Here is a 7178-nt window from a genome sequence, read left to right as displayed (position 1 = left end):
GGCAATGATTTGGTGGGCCTCAGAGGCAAGCCTCACTCCCAGAGCAAGTCCTATGTTACAACAGTATATATGAATCAATTGTCAGTAGTAAAACATAAATGATAAAAGCTTATAGTAGTAAAAACACACAAATGTTATAATGTAATGAAAAAATCTTAAAATCTGCTTTTGCCATCACAAATAGAATCAGTAATGTGATAGCTGTAAATAAGTACATAAATGACAAAGCTATCAGTTAAAACTGGTAGAACCAGTGGCGGAACTACCGTCATAGCAGCAGTAGCTGCTGCTACGGGGCCCGGCAGTGCGTACTGCGGGGACTGCCTGTGTGATGTCCCCTGGTTAGCTCTGCAGGACAAACACTAGCTAACCAGGGGAGAACGATCTTTGTAGAACTGCAGGGATAAAACTCACCTGCAGGGGGCGGCATCACAAAGTACGAGAGAGAGAGAGAGAGGGTCCGGCCTGTCAGCTGCCTGCATGCATCCTGTGAGGTTGGATGACCTCTGACCTCTAGCTCTCTCCTGCCGGGACCTCGGAGAGATAGTGACAGCTCCCTCATCCTCCTGTAAGTGCACAGTCACTGATAAGATGTGTGTGTGTGTGTGTGTGTGTGTGTGTGTGGTTTTTATTTCTACAGGAGCTGTGACATTATAGGACTACAACTCCCAATGTGGTCTGTCTGCTGTCCCTCCAATCAAAGGCACAGACAGACCACACTGGGAGTTGTAGTCCCACACTGTCTATATAGAAAGCTGCCTTCCGACTGCAGCTCCTGTAGGACTAAAAAACTGTTTATTCATAGAAGGCCAAGTCACAAGGAAACTACTCCTTGCTGATTCTCCTGGATCTCTCAGCAGCGTTTGACACTGTGGAACACCAGCTTCTCCTCTCCATGCTCAGCTCTCTTGGTCTTAAGGACTCTGTTCTCTCCTGGTTCTCTTCCTACCTCTCTGACTGCTCCTTCGGTGTGACCTTCTCTGGCTCTGCTTCTTCTCCCTTACCTCTTACTGTTGGGGTTCCCCAGGGGTCAGCCCTAGCTCCCCTCCTCTTCTCCCTCTATACAGCCCCCATCGGACAGACAATCAGCAGGTTTGGCCTGCAATACCATCTCTATGCTGATGACACCCAGTTATATACCTCCTCCCGCGACATCTCCCCTGCCTTCCTCCAAAATACAAGTGACTGCCTATCTGCTCTCTCTAACACTATGACATCTCTGTTCCTCAAACTTAATCTCTCTAAGGGTATAAACCCACACACCGTATAAGCAGCGTATTTACTGCTGCGATACGCAGCAAACACGCAGCAAATACGCAGCAAATACGCAGCAGATTAGATATAAATAACTGAACACAGCATCAAATCTGTACCAACAAATTTGCTGCGTATTTGTTGCGTATCTGCTGTGTATACGGTGTGTGGGTTTGTACCCTAAAACTGAACTTCTTGTATTTCCTCCCTCTAACAAACCTAAACCCGACATCTCCCTCTCAGTCTGTGGTACTAGCATAACTCCTGTGCATCAAGCTCGATGTCTGGGGGTTATGCTAGACTCTGACCTATCCTTCACTCCCTATATCCAAGCTCTTACACGCTCCTGTCATCTTCATCTCAAAAACATCTCCAGAATCCGTCCATTTCTCACCACTGACACCGCTCAGACTCTTACTGTCTTAATGTAACTCCCTACTAATCGGTCTTCCTTTCTCTAAGCTCTCCCCTCTCCAGTCTATCCTGAACGCAGCAGCCAGGCTAATCTTCCTCTCCAGCCGCTATACCGACGTCTCCCTTCTGTGCCAGTCACTGCACTGGTTACCCATTAAATATAGAACACAGTTCAAACTCCTCACCCTCACCCATAAAGCTCTCCACAACTCTGCCCCTCCATACATCTCCTCCCTCATCTCCACCTATCATCCTTCCCGTGCTCTGCGTTCTGCTAATGATCTTACACTAACCTCTTCTTTAATCAGAACTTCTCATTCCCGCCTTCAAGACTTCTCTCGTGCTGCACCAGTTCTCTGGAACTCTTTATCCAAAGACCTCAGACTTATTTCCAACATCCCCAGTTTCAAGCGCGCCCTGAAGACCCATCTCTTCAGGAGTGCTTATAACATTTCGTAATCTCGTCTCCCTTTGCTATCCCCTCTCTATAACTTCTTTGGTGCTAGGTACACTGTCCTTGTTATCTGAGCTAAGAAAATGGAATGTGACTGGCTTGCCCAGCCGCCTATAGGCACTTAGAGACTCCATGTACAATGACTGGAACATTGACAAATAAAGCACTTGTTGCCTCTCGTGTTACTCCCAGTCATCCTAGCCTGTAAGCTCTTGAGAGCAGGTCACTAATTTGTTATTGTAATTTATTCATTGTATAATTTAATGTATAACCTGTAATGTATTTATATATTTAAATAAGCGCTGCGGAATCTGTTGGCGCTATACAAATAAATATTATTATTATTATTATTATTATTATTATTATTATTATTATTATTAGTGCCAGGCTGGAGATTATCTATCTATCTATCTATCTATCTATCTATCTATCTATCTATCTATCTATCTATCAAAACACAAATACCGCAGCACTCAGTGAAGATTCCTGGCCCGGTGCCGTAGCTCACACCCCGATCCACGGGTGTCTATATAAATATTCAAAAAGTAACCGCAGCACACAGGACTTTAGTGAAAAAATAAATCTGTATTGGTGATTATTCCATACAAAACACACGGGAAAATAGAAAGCGACGTTTCGACGTCTCAATGACGTCTTTCTCAAGCCAGTGAATACATTTCCAAGAAAACATGTGATTTATATATCCTGTGCAAAGCAATTAATGACGTGTTCATTCCACACACGTGATATTCAAATTAGCTAACGTGAATATATATATATAAATAATAAGGGAACAACAAGTTCCAAAGTGACAAAGTGAATCTATCTTATATCAGAATTCATAATGGTCAACAAAATTATATACAAATATACAAAATGAAAAACATATCGGAGCAGTTGTGATTCACTCATACGTCGTGATCAGCAGCATCAACCAGGAAATGGATACTTGAACCGCACGCCGTAGGTGGAACGCACGGCCATCTTAGGTTGCACCACCGGAGATGTAGCGTCCTGTTGCTAGAGTAACCCGTGACGTCAGGGGTAAACATGATTAGAATGTAAAGTAGCTTGTAATGTACCGTGAGACCGACCTATTAACACATTCATCCGTTCTCCCGTATTGTACGGTGGACAGAGCCCACTTAGACAGTATCCACCGTCTCTGATGACCCATTCGTGGGATGTCTGCGGACGTCTGTGGGGGCTCAACGGTATAGGTGATTGTTCAGACCATAGATGTCTCGTAAGTACTAGCCAGGATCCATAATATCTCGGGGTGTTAATAGATGTTGATGCTGCCATTTCACTATTTCTGAGTTGTCACTTATTCTGCTCCGAGTGATAGGCTTTCCAATAGTTTAATCTGAAATAATGAGAATTTTATATTAGTATCATTATAACTCATAACAAATATGTCCAAATCAATATTATCATTCTCTGTTAAAATGTATTCATCATACTAAGATGTGTCGGCAACCGCGCTATTGGACAGAACTGCATAGTTCAAGTAGCATTTCAGGCATGATCATATATTGCATAATTTATTTAATGTAACAATATTTAGGTAGGATTTTGAACTCCACATTCAATCCATGGGGTTTTAAAGAATTAAGCCGGAATATCCATTCCAATTCTCTACGTTTTAACATAGATATGCGATCACCCCCCCTCAATGGTTGGGGGATGTGATCAATGTACATCAATTTTAAATCGCTCTCTCTATGTCGTGCCTCTGCAAAATGTTTAGAGACTGGGAGATCAAGTTTTCCTTTGCGTATGGTGTATCTGTGTTGTGTTATTCTAGTTTTGGCATCGTAAGTGGTTTCCCCCACATATATCAGATTACAAGGGCACCATAGGACGTAGATAATGTATTCGGTATTGCAATTAATGAATTTGTTGATTCTGTATGTCTTTCCAGTGCCCGGATGTACGAACACCTGTCCCCTCTGAACATATCTGCAGTTGACGCAACTACCACACGGGAAACTGCCCACGGTACGAGGACCTAAAAAGGTAAGTACAGAGCTGTTTATCTTTACATCGGTCTTAACCACTATATCTCTAATATTCCTAGCTCTCTTGTAAGACATCAACGGTCTATTCCTCAGAGTGGAAATATGAGGGTAGCTCTGTTCTATAATGTGCCAATGTTTGTTAATGATTTGAGAGATTTGTGGGCTAAGTGAATTATAAGTAGATACATAAGGAATCCGTTGTTCACTATGTCTCTGTCTTTGTGTAGTTAATAGTGTATTTCTATCCATGGGTTTGACTGTCTCAATGTGCTGCTGTATCAGGTTTCTAGGGTATCCCCTTGTCTGAAAATTACGAGCCAGCAACTCCACTGATTGGTCCAATTTGGTATCCTCTGATACGATGCGCTTTGCTCTTAGAAACTGGCTTTTGGGTAGACCACGAATCATCTTAAGAGGATGATTTGATTCATATCTCAACAGTGTGTTTTTATCTGTACTCTTCACAAATAAATCAGTTCCTAGTTTGTTCCCTATTTTGTACACTCGTGTGTCCAAAAAGGAAACCTCAGATGATGAATGTGACATGGTGAATTGTATGTCTCTGTCAATGGTGTTAAGGTATTTCCAAAAATCCATCAGTTGTGATTCAGTGCCATTCCAGATGATGAAGACGTCATCTATGAATCTGAACCATCCCAGCAAATACTGGGCATGGTCAGATCCATAGATGTACGTCTCCTCTAACTGCGCTACAAACAGATTTGCGTAAGTAGGTGCCACCGGGCTACCCATCGCGGTACCTCTTTGTTGTAAATAATACTGTTTGTTAAAGAGAAAAAAATTGTTAGTCAGAATCATATGTAAAAGTTCTAATAAAAAATTCTGACAAGGAGGTGTAAAAGTAGTGTTGTTCAATACATGTCTAATCGCATTAAGGCCTTTCTCAGTGGAGATGGAAGTATATAAACTCGCTATGTCTAAAGAAGCAAGAATGACAGTTTCTGTGATTACAATGTCTTTGATCTTAAGAATAAAATCTGAAGTGTCTCGTACATAAGATTTCATATTAACTACATGATCTTGTAAAATCTTATCTAGAAAGATGGAAGTTTTGCTTAATACTGAACCCCTACTTGAGACAATTGGTCTCCCTGGGGGATTCAGTAGATCCTTATGAATCTTCGGTAGAAGATACAATCTTGGGGTCTGAGGAAACTCGACCCAAAGAAATTGGCTTAGTTTCTTGTCAATAATGTTGTCTCTTTGTGCCTCATCAATTTTAATTCTCAGTCTTTGTTTTACAGAATTTGTCGGGTCACCAGTCAACGGTAAGTATGTGTTCGTGTCAGATAATTGTCGTTCTGCTTCTGTTATGTATGTTGTCGTGTCCATCACCACTATCCCTCCCCCCTTATCAGCGGGTTTTATAGTCAATGTGTCATCCTTTGTCAACTCCTTCAAAGCTAGATCCTCCTCTTTTGTCAAATTTGGTTTCTTTAAAAAACCTTCTGGTGTCTGTCTTCTCAATCTGTTAATGTCTTGTCTTACTAGAGTCATATATGTTTCAAGCGCATGTGATGACGTGAGGGGAACAAAATCACTTTTGTTAAATAAATTTAAATCATCTGCAGACAATTCACAGACAGCAGTCTGGGTTTGTTCGGCAGGTGAGTTGCTCATCATGTCACTCCAAATATTTAATTTAATACGCCTGAAAAAAAGAAATAAATTTAATTCTACCTCAAACCAGTCAGTGACAGTATCAGGACAATAAGATAATCCTTTGCTCAGTACTTTAAGTTGCTGATTAGTGAGTTTAACAGAAGAGATATTTACCACAACGTTGTTATCTGTTAAGTCCATTAAGTTGGTCTGTTGTCCTCCTTCTTCCTCTCTTTCTCTAGAAATCGTCGAGTCACCTGTGTGCGAGATGTTTTCACAGATGTCGACTTTCCTGTATCTACGTCGTCTCTTGCCTCCCCGTCTTGTTGGACGCCTGACTTTGAGGGGAGACGCTTCCGTTGTCCTAAAAAAGCTGCACTTGTAGTAGGTGAGTCCATGTTTTGATTCACACTCGGTCCTCTGTCTCGTCGCGGCTTTCGGTTTGTAAATTGCTGTGTATTCCAACTGTAGATATTACCAGACAAATAATCTTTCTCATCTCTATGCCACTTGCTCTGTTTAATTTCTTCTGTATCCTTACGTTGTTTAGATAAGTATTCATTATGTTTGATCTTGTATCTCCCATATTCATCATCAGTCATTAAAGATTTCAATAATATCTCCATGTCCTCAATTCTCATATTCAAAGCATCTAAATCGTTTTGTAAATAATCTAGATTTAACATGATAATGTCCAGTGCATATTCATTAGTAATTTTCTCAAATCTAGTCTTGAAATCAATGTTGGATGTTAATACAGTGGGTTTTAATTGTGTTCTCATCCCACGAGGTATTCTACGTGCTTTGTAATATTCCCCCAGGGTGTCGATATGCAGTTCAAGTCCTATACGTTTTTTAGTGTCCATTTCATAATCCCTTTTAATATTAATTAATGTAGGAGCCTTTAAGAAGCTAGTGTCTCTATGCAGTCTGTCCAAAATTCGCTTTACCTCGACATCAGAGTATCTTGAACCGTGTGTGAAAGTTCTCGATGTGGAGCCATCATTAGAAGGTAAGTTGGTGCCAGCGTTGGGATCCATACGTATCAAAACACAAATACCGCAGCACTCAGTGAAGATTCCTGGCCCGGTGCCGTAGCTCACACCCCGATCCACGGGTGTCTATATAAATATTCAAAAAGTAACCGCAGCACACAGGACTTTAGTGAAAAAATAAATCTGTATTGGTGATTATTCCATACAAAACACACGGGAAAATAGAAAGCGACGTTTCGACGTCTCAATGACGTCTTTCTCAAGCCAGTGAATACATTTCCAAGAAAACATGTGATTTATATATCCTGTGCAAACGCAATTAATGACGTGTTCATTCCACACACGTGATATTCAAATTAGCTAACGTGAATATATATATATAAATAATAAGGGAACAACAAGTTCCAAAGTGACAAA

The 7178-nt window shown here is 41.1% G+C and overlaps 1 long non-coding RNA gene across 1 annotated transcript; it reads left to right on the top strand.

Annotated features, from left to right (window-relative positions):
- Positions 1-4051: 4051 nt before the first annotated feature.
- Positions 4052-6135, top strand: LOC138798896 (uncharacterized). The gene is made up of 3 exons (XR_011364198.1): positions 4052-4141; positions 5409-5432; positions 6009-6135. It is a non-coding gene; the product is annotated as an uncharacterized lncRNA (long non-coding RNA).
- Positions 6136-7178: the final 1043 nt, after the last annotated feature.

Source organism: Dendropsophus ebraccatus, chromosome 8 (genome assembly GCF_027789765.1).
Source record: "Dendropsophus ebraccatus isolate aDenEbr1 chromosome 8, aDenEbr1.pat, whole genome shotgun sequence".
NCBI classification, from domain to species: Eukaryota; Metazoa; Chordata; class Amphibia; order Anura; family Hylidae; genus Dendropsophus; species Dendropsophus ebraccatus.
Note: the sequence above shows the minus strand (reverse complement) of the source record. Positions and strands in the feature narration are given on the sequence as shown.